Raw genomic sequence first — 21,496 nt, forward strand, 5'->3', positions numbered from 1 at the left:
AAAATAGAACATGTGCCATTTATCTTCCTGTGGCTTTCCTTCTGCAGAATTACACAGCTGGAGCAGTCATTCCCAGAAACAATGTGGCACAGTTCACAAATTTTTAATTACTGCTTCGGTTTCAGAATTATGTAACTACCCTTTCTAACTGCCCCTTAGTAATGTTCAGACAAAGTGATAAACATTGAGGAATATGACATTTTGATAAACATTTGCTTCCTGCCAGAGCTTTCTGCACGAGTGCCACTGCTTCCCTTAAATGCTGCTACAGAGCACTGTTAACCCAATCACCTATTGCTCAAAACCACAATTGGAAGTAGCGTCTTACTTAAAGGCCACTTCTAGTACACTTTATCTTTTTGTGCTATGGAGTATTGGGAAGTCTAAAAGTCTTCATATCGATTCCCAATATCAAAGAACAAAGAACAGTACAGCACAGGAAATAGGCCCTTCGGCCCTCCAAGCCTGTGCTGCTCATTGGTCCAACTAGACCATTCGTTTGTATCCCTCCATTCCCAGACTGCTCATGTGACTATCCAGGTAAGTCTTAAACGATGCCAGCGTGTCTGCCTCCACCACCCTACTTGGCAGCGCATTCCAGGCCCCCACCACTCTCTGTGTAAAAAACGTCCCTCTGATATCTCAGTTAAACCTCGCCCCTCTCACCTTGAGCCCGTGATCCCTCGTGATCGTCACCTCCGACCTGGGAAAAAGCTTCCCACTGTTCACCCTATCTATGCCTTTCATAATTTGATACACCTCTATTAAGTCTCCCCTCATCCTCCGTCTTTCCAAGGAGAACAACCCCAGTTTCCCCAATCTCTCCTCATAGCTAAGACCCTCCATACCAGGCAACATCCTGGTAAACCTTCTCTGCACTCTCTCTAAAGCCTCCACGTCCTTCTGGTAGTGCGGCGACCAGAACTGGACGCAGTACTCCAAATGTGGCCTAACCAGCATTCTATACAGCTGCAACATCAGACTCCAGCTTTTATCATAGAAATCATAGAAACCCTACAGTGCAGAAGGAGGCCATTCGGCCCATCGAGTCTGCACCGACCACAATCCCACCCAGGCCCTACCCCCACATATTTTACCCGCTAATCCCTCTAACCTACACACCTCAGGACTCGAAGGGGCAATTCTTAACCTGACCAATCAACCTAACTCGCACATCTTTGGACTGTGGGAGGAAACCGGAGCACCCGGAGGAAACCCACGCAGACACGAGGAGAATGTGCAAACTCCACACAGACAGTGACCCGAGCCAGGAATCGAACCCGGGACTCTGGAGCTGTGAAGCAGCAGTGCTAACCACTGTGCTACCGTGCCGTATATATTCTATAGCCCGTCCTATAAAGGCAAGCACACCGTATGCCTTCTTCACCACCTTCTCCACCTGTGCTGCCACCTTCAAGGATTTGTGCACTTGCACACCAAGGTCCCTCTGTGTTTCTATACTCTTGATGGCTCTGCCATTTATTGTATAACTCCCCCCTACATTAGTTCTTCCAAAATGCATCACTTCGCATTTATCTGGATTAAATTCCATCTGCCATTTCTCCGCCCAATTTTCCAGCCTATCTATATCCTGCTGTATTGTCCGACAATGTTCATCGCTATCCGCAAGTCCAGCCATCTTCGTGTCATCCGCAAACTTGCTGGTAACACCAGTTACATCTTCTTCCAAATCATTTATATATATCACAAATAGCAGAGGTCCCAGTACAGAGCCCTGCGGACCACCACTGGTCACGGACCTCCAGCCGGAAAAAGACCCTTCGACTGCTACCCTCTGTCTCCTGTGGCCAAGCCAGTTTTCTACCCATCTAGCCACCTCTCCTTGTATCCCATGAGCCTTAACCTTCTTAACCAACCTGCCATGAAGGACTTTGTCAAATGCCTTACTGAAATCCATATAGACGACATCCACGGCCCTTCCTTCGTCAACCGTTTTTGTCACTTCCTCAAAAAACTCCACCAAACTTGTAAGGCACGACCTCCCTCTTACAAAACCATGCTGTCTGTCACTAATGAGATTGTTCCGTTCTAAATGTGCATACATCCTGTCTCTAAGAATCCTCTCCAACAACTTCCCTACCACGGACGTCAAGCTCACTGGCCTATAATTACCCGGGTTATCCCTGCTACCCTTCTTAAATAACGGTACCACATTCGCTATCCTCCAATCCTCAGGGACCTCACCTGTGTCCAATGAAGAGACAAAGATTTCCGTCAGAGGCCCAGCAATTACATCAGTTATGCTACACTGTGCCAACTACAGGGCAGCACAGTGGCTAGCACCGTTGTCTCACAGCACCAGGGACCTGGGTTCAATTCCCAGATTAGGTCACTGTCTGTGCGGTGTCTGCACGTTCTCCCCGTGTCTACATGGGTTTCCTCCCACAGTCCAAAAGAAGTGCTGGTCAGATGCATTGGCCATGCTAAATTCTCCCTCAGTGTACCCGAACAGGCGCTGGAGTGTGGCAACTAGGGGATTTTCACAGTAACTTCATTGCAGTGTTAACGTAAGCCTACATATGACACTAATAAATAATAAACTTTAACTATTAACGTTATTGACAAAGTAATTTGCTTTCTCCATGTACAAGTGTTTTAAAGTAAAAGTGTTTAGTCATAGCGTGCCTCAAGGACGAAGAGAGGTGGTATATTGTGGATAGTCTCAGGCACAAAGAGGCAAATAACCAGAGTTTGGATTAAGTACTTTAAATGCATTGAAACTCAGCAGATATCCATCCGTCTGTTCTTGTAATCTTTCGCTCCCAGCAAATAGGGTGGGCAGCTTTGTGGTCAAAGTATAAGCTTACACTAACAACCAGCTGATCACTGGTTTCACTGGAATAGACATGTCTTCCATGTTCATCAAGGTTTCCATTAATGTTGTCACATCTATACAGCATATTAAAGCCAAGTCTATTCCCTCGGGAATTACATCTCTATTGCATGGTATGTACTGGGCTTTGTTATCAAACCCTCATTATTCTTCCTTTACTGCTGTAAATTTGGCAATAATGGTTAGAAAATAAATAGCTTGTATTCACAAAAGACATCTCATAGAATCATAGAAACCCTACAGTGCAGAAGGAGGCCATTCGGCCCATCGAGTATGCACCGACCACAATCCCACCCAGGCCCTACCCCCATATCCCTACATATTTTACCCACTAATCCCTCTAACCTACACATCTCAGGACACTAAGGGGCAATTTTAGCATGGCCAATCAACCTAACCCACACATTTTTGGACTGTGGGAGGAAACCGGAGCACCCGGAGGAAACCCACGCAGACACGAGGAGAATGTGCAAACTCCACACAGACAGTGACCCGAGCCGGGAATCGAACCCAGGTCCCTGGAGCTGTGAAGCAGCAGTGCTAACCACTGTGCTACCGTGCCGCCCGAGATCTGTGGAGTAAATTGAAGTGGCCCCTCCCCACGATGAATTATGTAACTACTCCTTCTAACTGTCCCTTAGTAATGTTCAAAGTGAAAACAGTAAATATTTTATTCACAAGTCATGTCAGCAACCGTGTTCAAACTTGCATCTTTTCATTTTACAACCTTGTGAAAAATTGCCTTTTTTCCCTGCATGTCAGCCAGAACAGGGAGAAGTAATATGTTCATTAGCAAACCAGCTAGCCTGTTATAACAATCTCTCAGCTCTTGTAGTCAGAATTTCATAAATTATCAGAATTTTAAAAATTCAATTTCACACTTTGACATGATCAGATTTGGATTCAAAAGAAGAATTTTAATCTTTTAGGCCAGGTTAGGGATGCGTGGGGGATCACTTTCTTAAAAATGGGACTGCCGAACCAATCCACTGTGATCATGCCTAATTACAGTAGTTTGGGGCCAGGCAAGTAAGGGTCATTAATTTATTTATTAGATTCAGAAAGAATGTTCCCAATGGTGGGGGAGTCCAGACAAGGGGGTCATAGTTTGAGGATAAGGGGTAAACCTTTTAGAACTGAGGTGAGGAGAAATTTCTTCACCCAGAGGGTGGTGAATGTGTGGAATTCACTACCACAGAAAGTAGTTGAAGCCAAAGCGTTGCCTGATTTCAAGAAGAAATTAGATATAGCTCATGGGGCTAAAGGGATCAGGCGGGAAGGGGGGAATCAGAATATTGAATTCAGTGATGGCTTTAAGGGCCAAATGGCTTACTCCTGCTTCTAATTTCTATATCTCTGTCAATGGTGCTGCATGCCACAGGTTGAAACAACATTGGAATTTAATGGCGCAGGTTTGGTATCCCAAGGCTTGAGAAACGCAGCATGTGCAAAAAAGCAAGAACTGCCAGTGCGAGTAGGAAAGTGCTTTTAGAGCACTGCTTGTCGACCAAGAGGAGCAGCAGGTCGTCTTTCCTGTCCTTCAAATTAACTTGCCACCTTGCAGTGATCATTCAACCTTCTCTTTATCTCCAGACATTCTTCTCTTCAATCTCGAGACTCTCCTGTTCTCTGCTTCTTTTGTGCATCGTCTCTCACACGTTGGGGAATAGCGGGCAGGTGGTGGAAGAATTCCCAGGCTGATTATCAGCATGTCGAACTGCGTCATGGATACTCCTCCCATGGTCAACAAGTCCTGGCTCAGGACTTGAACCCAGACCTTCCGGCTCATAGAGACACTACCGGTGTACCATATTGCCTCCACTTCTCCAGTGTCTCTCCCTGTAATTCAATATCTCTCCACCCACTATGACACCAGGCCAGTCTGTGATCTCTCCCTCCTCTCTGGTTCATGACTGCGTTCTTGTATAGCAGACTTCCCCTCACATTAGTCACCAGCCAGCCAGCTTCTTGATCTGGCTGGCTGCCATGTAGGAAATTGGGTACAAATATTTAAATGAGGTGCTGCTGTTAAATTTGACTTTCCAGCAATCGTCAGTTCTTCTCAATCCTTCCCTAGATCCCCATAAATATTGAGCCAAGGTGTCTGGATTGCTTTTCCAGTATCATGAATCCAACACTACTATATCCAAATCAATTATTTTAATGACCACAGCACAATTTTGACAATAAGAAACTTCAAGATAGTATTATGACAAAGGTTAGAAACAAAAAACAGACGCAGAGTATAACAGATACACTCAAGTTGATAACATTCCATCTAAGAGATTACTAACTATATATGAGGTATATGGAAATTGAAATCTTGTAGTATAAATAAGAAACTGTTTGAAAAATAGGATGTGGAGATGCCGGAGTGGATTTCCCACTCACCTGACGAAGGAGCAGCGCTCCGAAAGCTAGTGGCGTTTGCTACCAAATAAACCTGTTGGACTTTAACCTGGTGTTGTTAGACTCTTTACTGTGAAAAATAGGAGGCAGAAATTTGGGATGAAAACGACATTCTTAGATTGGTAACGAGTGGTGACAAGTAATGACCCTAAGCGATTAACTTAAAAGACTCCTGATTTTCTTGTGTGTGCATGTAGCCTCAGTACACTGAAAGTAATCATTAACCCTGTAACTGTAACCCACCTCTGTTCTTATGTTCTGGTTCTGTAGCCTTTCAGCATGCTATAATAGACACAGCTCAAACACACAAAGGGACAAAACCTGGATTTGGGAGTTGAGGGAAGTATACCACATTTGCAAATAGTTTAGGGGAATGTAGTGATTTGTGAAGAAAAGACCAAACAATTGCAAATAAAGATAGATGAGGTGAGTGGGCAAAACAATGAGAGAAACAGGTTAGCATAGTAAGGTGTGGTAAAAATGACAGACGAAGTAAAATCTGAAGTCAGGCACACTAAAGGGTAAATTAAACTTAGATTTAAAGGTATGGATGTACAAATCATTAAAGCAAGTTCCTAGATGTGAAAAAGAAATAAAAAGGCTAATAGGTACTGGGTACCTTCACACTTATCCAGTTCTTGTTTGGAATATTTGTATCAGATTTGGGAAGTCCGATTTAGGAAGGATAGATTAGACTTGGAACAGAATCTGTTGACCATACCCAGCATGATACCTAGGATAAAGTGATAAACAACTGGGTAAACTTGCAATATGCAAGATGAGGAAGTTTAGGGGTGTTAGAATTTTAAAGTGAGGCTTTTGATAGAAAATCATTATTTCTTCTTGTAATAAAGGAGACATTGCTTTAGAATTTAACTAATTTCTTTACAAGTAAATCGAGGGAAAACTTCTTCACAAAGACAGCACCCCATAAAGTCATAGGTACATTTGGGGTCTTTTTCATCTAATCTGCTTGACAGCAGTGGGCACCTATTTAACACCCCACTGATTGAACAATTGGGTGGCATGTTATATGGGTGACATGTTACATGAGCACCCAAGTTTGCCTCATACCCAGCAGACAGACTAGGGTAAAATGACGCTCAAAGCTAACTGAGATATTGAAAAGAGAGATGAGTTCTTATACAGCTAATAAGAGTATTCACAAATAGAGAGTACAGACAAGGACTATCATTAAAAAGCTCAAGCAGTAAAGACTGACAAAATGGGTGAAGCAAGTTTAATGGTTTGAGTGACCCAGCTTAGTTTTGATGCGAAAGATTTAGTGTAAGGCATTAGGAGAGAGATGTTGACTGGCTTCACTCTGTTGTCAGTGCTTGGACATTGATTTGCTTTTAATCTCCCTTAATGAGCTGGATCTCAGAACCAAATGTAAGATATGCTGATTTTGCCAATGATATTAATCTAATGAAAGCTGCAGATAGAACTATTTGCAATTGAGTAGACAAGTGGCAAATAAATGAATGCAAAGTTTCTCACATTGGATTATTATTGCAAACTTGGAATGTCTTTGGCCGAGAGAGTAGATTTTGTTTTAAACATTTGGAAATGAAAGCGGATATCAGTAAAAGTGAAACTGTCAAAGACTATTGTTGTGAAAACTCAATAGTTCACTAATATCCTTTAGAAAAGGAAACTTGCCATCCTTCCTGACCTGGCCTGTGTGTGACTGCAATCCCACAGCAACTGAAGTGCCTTAGCAAACTAGTCAGATCGATCAAACCAAATATGGTTCAGGAAGGTGGTCAATATCTTCAGGTAAATAAATGCCAGCATTGCCAGTGATGCCCACATTCCGAAAATTCATGAAAGGATCAGTGACAGCTTAGCTGGAGAAGTGCAGCCTCTTCATGCAGTGATCCATATAAAGGTTGATCCTCTGGGTGTTTAAGGATTTTTACAAGCATCCCCCCCTGACCTGCTTCCAGCCTAACTGTTACTCCTCCTAGTTGTTCAACCTCTAGCTGCTCCTGTACCCTCATTCAAATCAAAGCAACAAGAATGTCACACAGCATAACCTCAGTGTGCTTGCTCACAGTGAGCAAGGCAAAATAAGAACCATAACCAATCAATCGCCAAGCTCAAAAATCACTTGGAACTCCAAAATGTACAATAGCCCAGAGACCCCTATGCTCCGAATGTCAGCCACAGTGCTTAAATAGTGCTTCCATAAGTCTTCTGAAACCATTCCTACTGGCTGATCCTCATAGGTGCCGGGCAGTAAATCCACTATTTTGTGTTCATATTGGATCAGGGCTCTAATGACAACTCAGCACATGTATTCACGAAGCACCCACATGCTTCCAACCCGGATGCTTATTAAAATATAGATTGAATGGTTTATTAAGCAAGCCACAGATTTGACGTGACCAACTTTCGTTCAAATCATTCGGGAGGAACAGAGCAGCAGAATTGGGGGTCAAGTTTTCCTTTAGGTTTAATCTACAGTACTTGATCTTGAATCCAGTTTCAGCTGAAAAGACAAAAGCTTCCTTTGCTATTGATGGTTCTAGCTACTTGGGCACGGTCAGCTCCAGGCACGGAGGGTTAAAGGTCAACGGAATAAAGGCAATCTAAATCACAGAAGTCACAGGGTCCGTGATCTGCTGTGAAGAATGAAAATATCGCAGAGTACAGGATATCCTTTTGATTTTAGGATGGAGTTTGTTGTCATAGTGTGTAGAATCATTTCTCTCTCTGCTACATGCTATATCTGATTAAGGAGTACTCAATTCAGGTTATGGACAACAAATGTTTATTCACTAACATTGACATCACAGAAAATATTTGCCCCATAGTCTTTGTGAAAGGGTATTTGACTACCTTACCTGGAGATAAAAGAGGTGCATGTAATTTTCAGTGTTAAGGGCATGTACTCCAATGATGTTTTTAAACAAAATATACCTCAGGGCATTGTGCATTTATTAAATAAGAATCCTGTTGTTAAACACTGGGAGAAATTTGAACTGTGGGTCACTCATTTCTCACCTGAGAAACGGGTAATGGCAGAAGAATAGAATCCTACAATGCAAAAGGAGGCCATTTGGCCCTTCAAATTTGCACTGACACTCTGATAGGTCATCTTACCCAGATCCTATCCCCATAACTCCACATATTTACCCCGCTAATGCCCCTAAACTACACATCTTGGGACACTAAGGTACAATTTAGCATGACCAATCCACCTAACCCGCACATCTTTGGACTGTGGGAGGAAACCGGAGCACCCAGAGGAAATCCACGCAGACATGGGGAGAGCATGCAAACTCTATACAGTCACTCAAGGCCGGAATTGAACCCGGGTCCCTGGCTCTGTGAGGCAGCAGTGCTAACCACTGTGCCGCCCAATATCAGAGTGGGTTCTTATACAATTTTCAGGCAGGCCTTCAACTGGGATGCTATTTAAATATGCACATTGCGGTCCTACACTGGATGGAGGATCCCAATTAGAATTTTCATGGAGAAATGACTTGATCAAGCAAAGTGAATGCTCGAGGCAAGAAGAGACCTAACCAGTAGGCAGCACAGTGGCAAGCACTGCTGCCTCACAGCGCCAGGGACCTGGGTTTGATTCTCGGCTTGGGTTACTGTCTGTGTGGGGTTTGCACATTCTCTCCGTGTCTGCATGGGTTTCCTCCGGGTGCTCCGGTTTCCTCCCATAGTCCAAAGATATGCAGGTTAGATAGATTGGCCATGCTAAATTGCCCCTTAGTGTCAGGGGGACTATCTACGGTAAATGCATAGGGTTATGGGAATAGGGCCTGGGTGGGATTGTGGTCAGTGCAGACTCGATGGGCCGAATGGTCTCCTTCTGCACTATAGGATTCTATGATCTTTGAAGGGAATGCTGAAGGACACTTGGAAAAGACACGTTTTTCGCAGCAATTTTTGGATCCAGGAGGAGCACTTATTTAAAATCTCTCCGTGTGCTCCCAGCCCATTCTCTCTGTTTTTAATCCCCCTAGGATCTAGTTTCCTTTAGCATTGTCCAGATTCTGGCCAATTTTCTACAGCCCAAATCTGAAAACGATCAGCTTAGCGTTAATCATATGTGCCTCTGCTATTTTCCAGTTAGAATGTTTCACTTGATTATTGGTGCAAAAGAATCAATTGTACCAGCCAGCTTCAATTGAACTGCCAGTAAAAGCTTTTCTTGTTACCATACATCAAAATCGATAGCTGAGTCTTCCAATTTGCTGGAAAATCTAGCGGCAGACTGAGGCAATTAATGGCATTAACATGAGAGACTCCAATACAAAGCAATTCCCTGGCAGTTGTTGAGGGAGTGGCATTTAATTGACTCCTTCTGTGAGAGGTAACTGGCAAAATACAAGCAGCATGGAAAGGTTTAATACCTATAACTACACTGTATTCTATAATAAAAGCAAATTACTGCGGATGCTGGAATCTGAAACCAAAAGACGTATGATGAACATCATTTATTTAGATAACTTTATTCAGCCAACACACTTCATTTGCTGAACCACAGAATAAATCTTCTATCCCACCTCGACCCCTTTGTTTTCATTTCATTTTTAACTGTTCTCTACCTTTTTTCTTTATTGTCTTTCTTTATTTTTCTTCCCCCCACTCTTCCCCCCCATGCCTCAATTTTAACCCCCCCCCACCCACCACATCTTCATCTGTCACAGCTTATCCTCTGATTTCAGCTTCTCTGCCGTTTGACCATTCACAACTTCTATTCTCTCTATGGACTGCCATTAGCAGCCTTTCCCCTTGTTTTTGTGGCTATGACTCATCATTCATTCCCTCACCCTGCAGTGTAAATGTCTCCCACTTTCTATGCCTTTTAGCTTTGACAAAAGGTCATCTGGACTCGAAACGTCAACTCTTTTCTCTCCTTACAGATGCTGCCAGACCTGCTGAGATTTTCCAGCATTCTCTCTTTGTATTCTACACTGCTTCTTCTTCACACCCAAACTCCAAATTATTTTGGGAGAAATTTATTATTAGACCAAAGGAAGTAACATAACATGACAAAGAAATCCCTCAGAAAACAAGTATCTGTAAATCTCATAACAGGCAGGAAGATACATTTTTGAACAGGTAACTTCTTCAGTTCCATCATCTGTGTCAGTTTTGTTTTTAAATGCTAGGTTGCTTGGTCTTCAGTTTTAAATGTCGATACTGGAAGAAATACAAGTTACAAGTTTTTTTTGCCAAACAAAATTAACATAAATGTAAGGGGTTAGCAGGAGAGGTTGGATATTTATTGGAAGTACTGCTCCAAGATGGACAGTAGCATAGCGGTAAAGTTACTGGGCTAGCAATCCAGAGGCCTGGACTAATGCTCTGGAAGAAGTCTCACAACACCAGGTTAAAGTCCAACAGGTTTATTTGGTAGCAAATACCATAAGCTTTCGGAGCACTGCTCCTTCGTCAGATGGAGTGGATATCTGGATATCCACCTAATGCTCTGGAGACATGAGGCAAAACTTTTTGGATGGCGGAGTTTCTCACCCCTTAAGTGGCTGCTTAAGGGCCTCAACTGGAACAAGGACAGGCAGGACACCCTAGCTCTTACCTGCAAAGTTACAAACAGACAGTCATGAGGGAGGATGCCAGAAAGGCCACCCAGGGAATTTTACGGACCATTCCGCTGCTTTCAAACTTGTTGGCGGCTCTGTAAAATCCTGTCCCAATTCAAATCCCACCACAGCAGCGGAGGGTATTTAAATGAATAAATTTGGACTAAAATGGTAGTCTCATAATAAAACACCCACCTGGTTCACTAATGTCCTTTAAGGGGGAAAGTCTGTCATCCTTGAGATAGTCTGGTGACATGACTTCCTAACTGTCATCTGAACTAGTCTAGCAAACCACAAAAGTTGTATCAAACCATTATGGGCGTGCAACACTATGTGGATTGCAGCAGTCCACCATCACCTTCTCAAGGGACAATTTAGCATGGCCAATCCACCTAGCCTGCACATCTTTGGACTGTGGCAGAAAGCAGGAGACGAAACCTACACAGACGTGGGAAGAACGTGCAAACTCCACACAGTCAACCAATGCCGGAATCAAACCCGAGACGCTGGAGCTGTGAAACAGCAGTGCTAACTCAGTGAAACAGCAGGACTAAAGAAGGAAATTAGGAGAGCCAGAAGGGGTCACGAGAAGGCCTTGGCAGGTAAGATTAAGGAAAACCCTAAGGCGTTCTATAAATATGTGAAGAGTAAAAGGATGAGACGTGAAGGAATAGGGCCCATAAAAGGCGAAGGCGGGAAAATCTGTACGGAACCAGTAGAAATGGCAGAGGTGCTTAATGAGTATTTTGCCTCGGTTTTCACAGAAGAGAAGGACCTGGGTGGATGTACTGCAGGCTTGCGGGGGACTGAAAAGATTGAGTATGTCGACTTTAACAAAGAGGTTGTGCTGGAATCTTTGAATGGCATCAAGATAGATAAATCGCCGGGTCCAGATGGGATGTACCCCAGGTTTCTGTGGGAGGCGAGGGAAGAGATTGCAGAGCCTCTGGCGATGATCTTTGCGTTGTTGATGGAGATGGGAGAGGTGCCGGAGGATTGGAGGATTGTGGATGTGGTTCCTACTTTCAAGAAGGGGAATAGGGATAGCCCAGGAAATTACCGACCGGTGAGTCTAACCTCAGTAGTTGGTAAGCTGATGGAGAAGATCCCGAGGGACAAGATTTATGAGCATTTAGAGAGGTTTGGTATGCTCAAGAATACTCAGCATGGCTTTGTCAAAGGCAGATCGTGCCTTACGAACCTGGTGGAGTTCTTCGAAAATGTGACTAAACACATTGACGAAGGGAAAGAGGTTGATGTGGTTTATATGGATTTTAGCAAGGCGTTCGATAAGGTCCCCCATGCAAGGCTTCTAGAAAAAGTGGGAGGGCATGGGATCCAAGGGGCTGCTGCCCTGTGGATCCAGAACTGGCTTGCCCAAAGGAGGCAGAGAGTGGGTATAGATGGGTCTTTTTCTAAATGGAGGTCGGTCACCAGTGGTGTGCCCCAGGGATCTGTTCTGGGACCCTTGCTGTTCGTCATTTTCATAAATGACCTGGATGAGGAAGTGGAGGGATGGGTTGGTAAGTTTGCCGACGACACGAAGGTTGGTGGGGTTGTGGATAGTCTGGAGGGATGTCAGAAGTTACAGAGGGACATAGATAGGATGCAAGACTGGGCGGAGAAGTGGTAGATGGACTTCAACCCAGATAAATGCGTAGTGGTCCATTTTGGCAGGTCAAATGGGATGAAGGAGTACAATATAAAGGGAAAGACTCTTAGTACTGTAGAGGATCAGAAGGACCTTGGGGTCCGGGTCCATAGGAGTCTAAATTCGGCCCCGCAGGTGGAGGAGGTGGTTAAGAAGACTTAAGGTGTGCTGGCCTTTATTAATCGAGGGATTGAGTTTAGGAGTCCCGGGATAATGATGCAGCTATATAAGACTCTCGTCAGACCCCACTTGGAGTACTGTGCTCAGTTCTGGTCGCCTCATTACAGGAAGGATGTGGAAAAGATTGAAAGGGTGCAAAGGAGATTTACAAGGATGTCGCCTGGATTGAGTGGCATGCCTTATGAGGATAGGCTGAGGGAGCTCGGTCTTTTCTCCTTGGAGAGACGAAGGATGAGAGGAGACCTAATAGAGGTATATAAGATGTTGAGAGGTATAGATCGGGTGGACACTCAATGGCGTTTTCCCAGGGTGGAAATGGCTGCTACGAGAAGACACAGGTTTAAGGTGCTGGGGGGTAGGTACAGGGGAAATGTTGGGGGGATGTTTTTCACACAGAGGGTGGTGGGCGAGTGGAATCGGCTGCCGTCAGTGGTGGTGGAGGCAAACTCAATAGGGTCTTTTAAGAGACTCCTGGATGAGTACATGGGACTTAATAGGATGGAGGGTTATAGGTAGGCCTAGAAGGTAGGGATATGTTCGGCACAACTTGGGGGCCGAAGGGCCTGTTTTGTGCTGTAGTTTTTCTATGTTTCTAACCACCGTGATGCCATTTCTCTCCCAGTGACAGACAACTTCTCCAGACTTGATTACTACGCCAGGCTAGCTGGATACTCCTCTAAAGGGCCATGGAATATTAGAGACTTGCTCAGCACAAACATTGGATCAAATACAAAATGAAAGGTCACTGACCTGAAACACTGTGGGAATTTTCCCAGGGAGCTTTAGAGGTGGATAGGAAACCAATTAAGGAAAAAAAGCCTCTGGCTGCTTTTCCCAAGGGCGGAATGGATTTGATGTCAGCAAATGGCACATCTGCAGCAAGAAGCCAAATAAGGTAGTTAAACAATCATTTTTACGATTTACCCAGCACAAGAGATTATTGCCAACACCACACGGGCTGTGTTCCTAACCTGGCAACCCAGATGTGGCAATTGCATGGTGGGAAATCAGAGCTGCACGTGTTTGAGACTTTTTAATGTGTACTGGCTAGAAATAATTGAGGAAATAAATAGTGATGTCTTGAGGAGTGTATTTATAAGAGAAGGAGGTGCTGAAAGTCTTAAAACGCATCAATTAGATAAATCCCCGGGACCTGATGAAGTGTATCGCAGAACATTGTGGGAGGTTAGGGAGGAAATTGCAAGTCCCCTAGCAGAGATATTTGAATCATCGATAGTCACAGGTGAGATGCCTGAAGATTGGAGGGTGGCAAATGTCATGCCTTTGTCTAAGGGCTGCAGGGAAAAGCCTGGGAACTACAGGCCAGTGAGCCTCACATCTGTAGTGGGTATGTTTTAGAGACACAAGGACTGATTAGGGACAGTCAGCATGACTTTTTGAGTAGAAAATCAAGTCTCACAAATTTGATTTTTTTGAAGGGGTAACCAAGAAGGTAGATGAGGGCAGTGCAGTTGATGTTGTCTACATGGACTTTAGTAAGGCCTCTGACAACGTACCACATGGTAGGTTGTTGCATAAGGTTACATCTCACGGGATCCAGGGTGAGGTAGCCAAATGGATACAAAAATGGCTTGATGACAGAATAACAGTAAGAAGTCTCACAACACCAGGTTAAAGTCCAACAGGTTTATTTGGTAGCAAAGGCCACTAGCTTTCGAAGTGCTGCTCCTTCATCAGGTGAGTCTCACCTAATGAAGGAGCAGCACTTCGAAAGCTAGTGGCTTTTGCTACCAAATAAACCTGTTGGACTTTAACCTGGTGTTGTGAGACTTCTTACTGCGTTTCCCCAGTCCAACGCCGGCATCTCCAAATCTTGATGACAGAAGATGACAGGTGGTTGTCGAGGGCTGTTTTTCAAACTGGAGGCCTGTGACCAGTGGTGTGTCTCAGGGATCGGTGCTGAGTCCACTGTTATTTGTCATTTATATTAATGATTTGGCTGAGAATTTAGGAGGCATGGTTAATAAGTTAGATTGGTGGCATAGTAGACAGTGAAGGTTATCTAGGATTGCAATGGGATTTTGATCAATTGGGCCAGTGGGCTGACGAATGGCAGATGGAGTTTAATTTAGATAAATGCGAGGTAATGCATTTTGGTCGATCGAACCAGGGCAGGACTTACTCAGTTAATGGTAGGGTATTGGGGAGACTACAGAACAAAGAGATCTAGGGGTACACGTTCATAGCTTCTTGAAAGTGATCACAGGTGGGCAGAGTGGTGAAGAAGGCATTTGGCATGCTTGGTTTCGTTGGTCAGAACACTGAATACAGGAGTTGGGGCGTCTTGTTGAAGTTGTACAAGACATTGGTAAGGCCACACTTGAAATACTGTGTACAGTTCTGGTCACCCTATTATAGAAAGGATATTATTATACTAGGAAGACTGCAGAAAAGATTTACTAGGATGCGACTGGGACTTGATGGTTTGAGTTATAAGAAGGGGCTGGATAGACTGGGACTTTTTTCTCTGGAGCATAGGAGGCTGCGGGGTGAGCTTATAGAGGCCTATAAAATAATGAGGGGCATAGATCAGCTACATAGTCAATATCTTTTCCCAAAGGTAGGGGAGTCTAAAACTAGAGGGAATATGTTTAAGGTGAGAGGGGAGAGATACAAAAGGGTCCAGAGGTGCAATTTTTTCACACAGAGGGTGGTGAGTATCTGGGACAAGCTGTCAGAGGTAGTAGTAGAGGCAGGTACAATTTTGTCTTTTAAAAAGCGTTTAGACTGTCACAAGGTTAAGATGGGTATAGAGGGATATGGGCCAAATGCAGGCAATTGGGACTAGCTTAGGGGTTTAAAAAAGGGGCTGCACGGACAAGTTGGGCCGAAGGGTCTGTTTCCATGCTGTAAACCTCTATGACTCTAAATGGCAAGGCTGATGCACTCCCATGTGAGGATATTGTTGTCTCCTATAGTGCTGGGACTTACGTTATGTCAGCAATGTCTGTAATGCTGTCACCTTTATTATGTCCCGACTACTTCTTACTGCTTGCCCCTCAGCAGTGCTCTCATTGGTGACACTGTGAAGCCATTTGCTACCCGAGCAACATCCACGTCTGTCGATGGAACCTGTCTTAGGGACAACACTCAAGGAGGTGGGTTCAGTTTACTGAAGATCACACCCGAGACCCAAAAATGTTCAAAGTCCAGAAGATTCAATCTATTATACATTTCTCCTTCAACTGATGCTGCAAGATCCGCTGAATATTTCTGGCATTTTCTGTTTTTATTTGAAGGATTTGGACAACTGGATTTGCCACAAGTGGGTTTCCCTGCTTCTGAACTTCAATTGCCAGGTACATTACCTTGGAGTCACTTCAACTCCAAAGAGACCACAGCTTGAATTTTACCATCCCACTGGAGACAGGCTGGGAGGTGTGAAGCCTTGGAAAATGGCAGTGGAAGGGATCAGGAGGAGAGCCTGACATTTTTCCACTGCTACGGGATATTGTCCACAGCAGAAATGCCTACCCATCAATCAGATTGGGGGGTGGGGGGCAAAATAATGCAATTAGTTGGTCAACTAAAGTCAACTTCCCACCCAGCCAACACTTGGCTGAGATCGGGACTGGTCCCCACCACATGGTGTATCTGTCTGGTGAACCGGGGTGTCCTCCACAAGATTCCTCGAGTGGGAGGCCTTCCTTTTTGGTCAACATGGACCATGGTGGTGACCCCCACACCAAACCACCTCCCCCCCACCCCTTACCAGAGGGTCCACCACTGCCACTACTGAAGGGATTACTCTGCCCATATAGCCATGGTCTGACTGGCCTATTAAAACAAACTTACCTAACTTTTGGGAACACCTCAAATTGAAGGTGCCCTCGCCTTCACCCTGCAGCCCGAGTAGCGCCACCTCTATTGACACTGTAGAGGTTGGCAACTTGCTGCCCTCTGATTGGGCCAGTAGCTCAGAGACAAACTACCCCCCTCCATTATAAATGACAGCCCCTTCACCCACCATCTGCTTCGCAGGGGTCCCGCCAGTCACCCGCAGAGGCTCAGGATCTGATTTTTGTCCCTATGGCAGGATTACCTTTGGAGAAAATGCAGTCTCACACTTTTCTTCGCCAAGAACTTTGAAGTGTGTTTTAAGTTCCACTAAATACTTTCAGTTTTTATCCTATGGGTTCTTAAATATCGCTGGCTGCCCTCATTAGTTTAAAACACACAAAAGAAATGCAAATCTTCTTGATGATAATGATAGCAAAAAAAAGGAAAAAAATCAGCCAAAATATAAAACTTACTTCATCGCCATGTGTTTGAAATTGGACCAATGGATCTGCAACTATTAAATCTAATGTAGTTTCTTCAAATCCTGATTTATTGCAAGCTTTACTTTTGTCCAACAGATGTGGCAATTTATCAAATGGACAAACATTCAGAGGGGCTGAATTGGATGATGTGACGCTTTTGATGTAAGGCCTCAATTAAAGCTCAGCTTCTTCCGCGGCTGCAACAGGTGGTCAAAGTTTAAAGCAATTTCTGACAGTCAGCTATTTAAACCATGACTAGCACTTACTCCCTTTTTTTAGAAGATCATAGCCTTAAATTTGGCAGATGCTTATTTCTAATCTCCCACAGCTTGCCACTATTGGAAAGCGATTATACTGTCGCTGACTGCCTCGTCAACTCTATGTGCCATTTAGTGGAGCAAATACCCTGTAGTTACAGCAACTTCAAACAGGTTCACAACCTTCAAATTACCCTTGTCTTTGACACTGCTTCCTCACATACACTCCACCCACATCCTACGACACCCCCTCAGGAGCAATACATGTTACGTGTTACAACAAGGTGTGTGATAAAGTGCCTCCATCATTCAGCACGAAGTGGAATAGGGAGAGGTGCTTCTCTATGGTTTTGTAACTAAGCTGTTTTTCTGTGCAAGTGTTTGATACCTTAAACAAAAGAAAACAGGCTTCAGACAAGTTGTCCTTGTAGCAATTAACTGAATATCTCAAACACCTTCCAGAAGTGAAATACAGCATGGATTCAACCAATTCTCATTAACCAGTACACAAATTAAAGATAAAAAGAAAAAAATGTGTATCTATTATAGCACCTCGCAGAACCACCAAATGTTCAGAGTGCTTTAGAGCCAATGAAACACTTTGTAAAGTGTAGCTGCTACTTTAGGAAATGTGGCAGCCTATTTGCACACAGCAAGCTCTCACAACCAGCCACGTGATAATGAGCAGATAATCTGTTCTTGTAATTTTTTTTAAGGTTATTCTTTCATGGGATGTGGGCGTCGCTGGCAAGGCAAGCATTTGCTGTGAATCCCTAACTACCGTTGAACTGAGATGGTTTGCTAGGCGATTTCAGAGGGCAGTTAAGAACAAAGAACAATACAGCACAGGAACAGGCCCTTCCGCCCTCCAAGCCCACGCCACTCCCTGGTCCAAACTAGACCATTCTTTTGTATCCTAGAATCATAGAAACCCTACAGTACAGAAAGAGGCCATTCGGCCCATCGAGTCTGCACCGACCACAATCCCACCCCAGCCCTACCCCCATATCCCTACATATTTACCCGCTAATCCCTCTAATCTACGCATCCCAGGACACTAAGGGGCAATTTTAGCATGGCCAATTAACCTAACCCGCACATCTTTGGACTGTGGGAGGAAACCGGAGCACCCGGAGGAAACCCACGCAGACACGAGGAGAATGTGCAAACTCCACACAGACAGTGACCCAAGCCGGGAATCGAACCCAGGTCCCTGGAGCTGTGAAGCAGCAGTGCTAACCACTGTGCTACCGTGCCGCCCCCTCCTTTCCCACTCCGTTCATGTGGCTATCTAGATAAGTCTTAAGCGTTCCCAGTGTGTCCGCCTCCACCACCTTGCCTGGCAGCGCATTCCAGGCCCCCACCACCCTCTGTGTAAAATACGTCCTTCTGATATCCGTGTTAAACCTCCCCCCCCTCACCTTGAACCTATCACCCCTCGTGAACGTCACCACCGACCTGGGAAAAAGCTTCCCACCGTTCACCCTATCTATGCCTTTCATAATTTTATACACCTCTATTAGGTCACCCCTCATCCTCCATCTTTCCAGTGAGAACAACTCCAGTTTACCCAATCTCCCCATATAACTAAGCCCTTCCATACCGGGCAACATCCTGGTAAACCTCCTCTGCACTCTCTCTAAAGCCTCCACGTCCTTCTGGCAGTGTGGCGACCAGAACTGGGCGCAGTATTCCAAATGCGGCCAAACCAACGTTCTATACAACTGCAACATCAGACCCCAACTTTTATACTCTATGCCCCGTCCTATAAAGGCAAGCATGCCATATGCCTTATTCACTACCTTCTCCACCTGTGACGTCACCTTCAAGGATCTGTGGACTTGCACACCCAGGTCCCTCTGCGTATCTACACCCTTTATGGTTCTGCCATTTATCGTATAGCTCCCCCGTACATTAGTTCTACCAAAATGCATCACTTCACATTTATCTGGATTGAACTCCATCTGCCATTTCTTTGCCCAAATTTTCAACCATCTATATCCTTCTGTAGCCTCTGGCAATGTTCCTCACTAACTGCAAGTCCAGCCATTTTCGTGTCGTCCGCAAACTTACTGATCACCCCAGTTACACCTTCTTCCAGATCGTTTATATAAATCACAAACAGCAGAGGTCCCAATACAGAGCCCTGCAGAACACCACTAGTCACAGGCATCCAGCCGGAAAAAGACCCTTCCACTACCACCCTCTGTCTTCTGTGACCAAGCCAGTTCTCCACCCATCTAGCCACCTCTCCCTTTATTCCATGAGATCCAACCTTTTGCACCAACCTACCATGAGGGACTTTGTCAAACACTTTACTAAAGTCCATATAGACGACATCCACGACCCTTCCCTCGTCAACCATTCGTCACTTCTTCAAAAAACTCCACCAGGTTAGTGAGGCATGACCTCCCTCTCACAAAACCATGCTGACTATCGTAAATGAGTTTATTACTTTCTAAATGCGCATACATCCTATCTCTAAGAATCCTCTCCAACAACTTCCCTACCATGGACGTCAAGCTCACCGGCCTATAATTTCCCAGGTTATCCTTCCTACCCATCTTAAATAACGGGACCACATTAGCTATCCTCCAATCCTCTGGGACCTCACCTGTGTCCAGTGACAAGACAAAGGTTTGTGTCAGAGGTCCAGCGATTTCATCTCTTGTCTCCCTGAGCAGCCTTGGATAGATTCCATCAGGCCTTGGGGATTTGTCAGTCTTTATATTCCCTAAAAAACCTAACACTTCCTCCCTTGTAATGGAGATTTTCGCTAACGGGTCAACACTCCCCTCTGAGTCACTCCCAGTCAACACATCCTTCTCCTTTGTGACTACCGACGCAAAGTATTCATTTAGGATCTCCCCTACTTCTTTGGGCTCTAAGCATAATTCCCCACTTTTGTCCCTGAGAGGTCTGATTTTTTCCCCGACAACCCTTTTGTTCCTAATGTATGAATAAAATGCCTTGGGATTCTCCTTAATCCTGTCTGCCAAGGACATTTCGTGACCCCTTTTTGCCCTTCTAATTCCTCGTTTGAGTTCTTTCCTACTTTCTTTGTACTCCTCCAGAGCTCCCTCCGTTTTTAGCTGCCTGGACCTAACGTTTGCCTCTCTTTTCTTTTTGACCAATCCCTCAATTTCCCTGGTTATCCACGGTTCTCGAATCCTACCCTTCCTATCCTTCTTTTGTACAGGCACATGCCTATCCTGCAGCCCTAACAACTGTTCCTTAAAAGACTCCCACATGCCAGATGTGGATTTACCCTCAAACAGCCTCTCCCAATCAACAGCTGCCAATTTCTGCCTAATCCCACTAAAGTTAGCCTTCCCCCAATCCAACACCTTACCCTTGGGACACCACTCATCCTTTTCCATCACTATCCTAAAGAATTGTGGTCACTATTTGCCACATGTTCCCCTGCTGAAACTTTGAAGACCTGACCGGGCTCATTCCCCAGTACCAGGTCCAGTATAGCCCCCTCTCTAGTCGGGCTATCTACATATTGTTCCAAAGAACCTTCCTGTACGCATTTTACAAATTCCTCCCCATTCAGACTCCCAGCCCTACGCGATTTCCAGTCTATACCAGGGAAATTGAAGTCTCCCACTACAACAGCCCTATTTTTCCTGCACCTATCCATTATCTCCTGACATATCCGTTCTTCCACTTCCCTTGGGCTGTTAGGGGGCCTGTAGTATGCCCCCAACATAGTGACTGCGCCCTTCCTGTTTCCGAGCTCCACCCACAGTGACTCGTTACACGACCCCTCTGAATTGTCCTCCCTCTGCACCGCTGTAATATGTTCTCTAATACTGCTACTCCCCCACCACTTTCTCGCCTAAAACACTTGTACCCCGGAATATTCAGTTGCCAGTCCTGTCCCTCTTTCAACCAAGTCTCTGTCACCGCAACCACATCCAAATTCCTCGTAAGCATTAAGGCCCTAAGTTCGTCTGTCTTACCTGCTACGCTCCTTGCATTGGAGTAGATGCACTCCAGACCTCCAGGCCCAGTGAGGTCATCCTCCCCCAGAGTGCTCTTCTTCTTTGCCAGCCTTGTCCTGGTCCCAAGCTCGTCCCCAGCCTTTACACTTGCAGACATAATTTTTTGATCCCCACTCCCCTGCCATATTAGTTTAAACCCACCTGAACTGCACTAGCAAAACTCCCAGCCAGGATATTCGTGCCCTTCCAATTTAGTTGTGACCCGTCCTTCTTGTACAGGTGCCCTCCTCTCTTGAAAACTTCCCAGTGATCCAGGAATATGAAGCCCTCCCTCCTGGACCA

General features: G+C 44.9%; 1 protein-coding gene across 10 annotated transcripts in view; it reads right to left on the reverse strand.

Annotated features, from left to right (window-relative positions):
* The window catches only part of coa1 (cytochrome C oxidase assembly factor 1), a 66,083-nt gene that overhangs the window by 22,798 nt on the left and 21,789 nt on the right, over nt 1–21,496 (reverse strand). For 5 of the 10 annotated variants that reach the window (XM_078236262.1, XM_078236222.1, XM_078236214.1 and 2 more), the window contains one exon: nt 13,415–13,537. The exons of the other annotated variants lie outside the window; for them this stretch is intronic. The gene's annotated coding sequence lies outside the window, so the exon portion shown is untranslated. The remainder of the gene's footprint in view (nt 1–13,414; nt 13,538–21,496) is intronic. 10 annotated transcript variants of the gene reach the window in all.

Source organism: Mustelus asterias, chromosome 2 (assembly GCF_964213995.1).
Source record: "Mustelus asterias chromosome 2, sMusAst1.hap1.1, whole genome shotgun sequence".
NCBI lineage: Eukaryota > Metazoa > Chordata > Chondrichthyes > Carcharhiniformes > Triakidae > Mustelus > Mustelus asterias.